The sequence below is a fragment of the Cryptomeria japonica genome, chromosome 9 (genome assembly GCF_030272615.1).
Source record: "Cryptomeria japonica chromosome 9, Sugi_1.0, whole genome shotgun sequence".
Lineage (NCBI taxonomy): Eukaryota > Viridiplantae > Streptophyta > Pinopsida > Cupressales > Cupressaceae > Cryptomeria > Cryptomeria japonica.
In genome coordinates this window covers 495806277-495810259 of record NC_081413.1, presented here as the reverse complement: position 1 = coordinate 495810259, position 3983 = coordinate 495806277, and positions in this window count along the sequence as shown.

Genomic DNA, 3983 nt, shown 5'->3' with positions numbered 1-3983 from the left:
CTAGTTAGTGATTCATCCTCATTGTGAGAATTATGAAGATAATGAAAATAAATGACATCATTTGTTGGATTGGAGGAAGCACCAACATTCTCATGAAATGAGTTATCCAAATTAGGCTCTATATCCTTAATAATTAAACCTTGAGAAGCCTTAATTTGACAACTTTGTCTCACGAGAATATTGTAGGTAGGACTAATGGTAACAAAACTCATGCACAAAGGAGGGAAATTTGAATGCACAAATTGAATATTGTGATCAAACAATGCATTTTTTTGTAAAAATGAATGATTGACCAATTAATTAAGCATTTTGAATTGTGAATTTGAATGATAAATGCCTCTAAATCATAACATAACTTGTCATAAAGATCAGTTTTGAAAATAGACTTGAAAATTTATGCAACCCACAAGTTAATTTTAGAATTATGAATTAGGATTTTTGTGAATTTAACCTCTAAATTTATGTAATTCAATTGCAAATGAGATCTATGAGTGCAAATTTGAATTTTAACATGCATAAACAATCAAATTTGAGACAATGAATCAAAATTATGCAACCCACAAGTTTAATTTTAGAATTATAAATTAGGCTTTTTGTGAATTCAACCTATAAATTTATGTAATTCAATTGAAAATAAAACATGAATGGAAATTTAAATTTGAAAATGCATAAATTATCAAATCTGAGATCACAAATCAAAAATTAATGTGCAACAAGTCAAGTTCACCAAAATGTTATGAAAGAAAATTAGGGTTAGGGTTAAATTCAGATAATAAAAATATAAAATGACCTAATTAACCAATTACATTGGGGAGGAGAGGAATCTAATAGATCTAACCTTGAAAGACCAAGATTTTGATTAGATTTCAAGTTCCTTAGATAGGGTTTTCTCCTCCTTGAAATGAATTCAATTGAATTGTTAAAGATTAGTGCAAGATAGTGAACTATTGAAGCAATCTGACAGAAATAGTGAGCTACAAGTGTCGTACGGAGCCACCAACCTGGATCTGAGAAAAAGAATATGTTTTGGATTTGTTCCTAGAAGTTTGGGCTAATGTTTCAAGACTAGGTAGTATCAATTCACCATGGTCCTTTGAATTTCTTGTTGTTGAAAATTAAAGTTGTTCATATCTGTGAATTCTATCGATCCTCCTAATTAAAACTTTGTACCTATTCTTGCAAATAGAGAAAAGGAGAAATGTGTTGAGAATAGGGGTTTGCCTTAGGTAAAACCTCGATTTTGGAATTAACCATGAAATTGAATTGAAAGATGGAAATGGAAGACTGCAGCAAAATACTTTCCTTTTGAGGGAAAGACTGAAAATGATTGAAACACTAATGATATACCTTAATGAAGTTTTGTTTGTCTCCACAAAGGAATTAGGGTTCCATGTAGGTTGTCTTCATAAAACATAGAACATGAATCCCATCTCTGATGCTTGAATCTTGACTTCACTTCTTCTCCAATGCTTGATAGAAGACTGATTGCTTGCTCACTTAAATTTGTTAGAGTGTAATTGAGATCTTAAATGAAGTTTTTTAGGTTTAAAATGAGAGGGTGGACCTCCTTTTATACTTGCTTGTCAAAAATCCAATTGAATTTTTACAACGGGTCAACATGGGGCTAGATTTCCTGCTCATCAAATATGACCATTAGAGGGGGCCAATTTAAGAGGCACAAGGCATATATGCCTTGGTCTTGATTTAGGACCAAGGTGTGGTACGTCCTAGTCTTGATTTGGGAGCAAGGCATGGTAAGTCTTAGTCCTACAAATCAAGACTTCCAAACTGAGCGCTAAGTTGGAAAATTGATGAGAATGTGAGGTAGATGATTAGTGTGAGAATCAATATTGCAATTAGGCCTTGGAGGAAGAAAGGTCAAAGTGAGGCATGTTGGTCCTCACAACTAGAATGACAACTAGGTGATAAAACACAATTCAAAGATTGGATATCCTTGAATAGCTAACTTTTCCTGTGGCAAAGGTTCATTTAGTTGTCAACCAGGGATGTAAACTTGAAATGGGCCAGCACTATATGTGCACCAAGTTCATATTGCAACCATTTTATATAACTGCAGGAAAGGAAATTATTCTTAAAGTAAACACACAGAATGTCTAATAAACTAATACTTAATCTTACAACTGGAAATTGCTTTAAACAATTACTATTAAAAGAAAAAGTTATGGCGAGAAGTAGGAACTACTCTGCTATCGTGGCTGCAGGAACAGACACAAGAACTGTTTCCTATGGCTGCAGGAACAGACAACTATAGAAACAACTATTACAGAAGTATAAAAACTAGTTTAAAACATACAAAGGATTACTCACCAAGTGGGCCCCCTTGAGTGAGTATTTCCAAAACTTCATATTACACTTATCTTATCATCCAAAATCACGTTAATCTCTTTATTTCATCTTGACTGGAAAATACATACATAACACCAAAAACCTGTGTATTACAAAATATTATTTTTTCTCTGCTATCCCTAAGAGGAGAGAGATCCCTTTTTATTTATAGGAAAGCTTATAACAAACTTCTAACTAACTACCCACATCTTTACGGAATAGGTGAACATAATTTATTAACAAAAGAAGAAGAAGAAGAAGAAGAAGAAGAAGAAGAAGAAGAAGAAGAAGAAGTCAGCACGGGACAGCAGAACAACATATGTCCTATAGCTGAGAAAATATAGCATGACCACCTCCTAGATCTAAGATCCACTAGGAACAGTTATAAATGTTTTCATAAATCAATCTGTTGAAGAATCAGTCCAGTGATCCTGATCATAACTGTATTTCTTTGATTGGGTCTGCATTGCGGTTACATACTTAATGATCTTTTGAACTGCCATCTGTCTTTTCCTCACCTTTGCTGACCCTGCATCAAGATATTAACACACACAACAACATTTGTATATACTAATGCTATCATGATATAACACAAACCATATTTATAATTAACTTTAGATATTTGCATAGACAGATCATTTGAAACCACTATATGACATCCTTAGGTATAGGTTAAATCAGTTTCAAAAAAACTTGAAAGGTATCATCTTAGTAAAACATTATAATTCAAATGTCATCTAATCATAAGACCTAAGTAGGAGAATTATATCATAAATCTATAAAAATAGAGCCATTGTTTAGGCTCATCAAGGCCTAAGAGAGGAAAAAATTATAGGTAAGTACAACTTAGGATGCTTAAGATGGTTCTAGTCCTATTCTCAATAAGAGTATCGATGAAAATGAAAAAGTTTTTTAGTGATGATGTAAGAGCTTTCTTTGGGTTTTAAAACTTCTATTAGTTGTTTATTTTGCTCGAACCATCAACAAGACCAATAGCATGACATGCAAATTTCAAGTGGTTGTGTAAATGAAAAGGCTTAATGGATTTGCTTGGTTTTAGTTTGGTGACTTTTGGGGCAAACTAATTATTATAAAGATGTCACTACTTTCCATTGTTCTTAAAACCATGGGAACCTTTGACGAAGTTTGTAGGCTCAATCTATGAGCTAAGCAGGAGAAAATGATAAAGTAGAAGATGAATGAAAAGAGAGAAAGAAGGCCAAGATCAATACAAAAGGCATCAGAGCTTTTGGTGGTTCTAGGAACCACTCAAACCACCAACATGGTTCCTTGTTTTACTTTTACCCCTTGACCACTAGTAAAGAATAGTTTTAGATACTAAGTTTGACATGGGTCTAAATTTCAATGTGTCATCTACCGTTCTCCCATAGTAGCATGAGAGTTTTAGAAATTTCAGTTTCTGAATGTGGTCTAGCCTGGATATAGTCTTCTATGTTATCATTGATCTGTCAAACCTATTCATCTATATGTGGTTTGTGTTGGCCATTTGGTGGTATTTATTATGTGTTGCATTGATGTTTTGTCATTGATGTCAACACTAGCTATTTGGATGCTTTACCGACACCCTTTTGTTACCAGTAGGTTAAGTGGTTTCTAGTTAACTTGGATCTGGTATG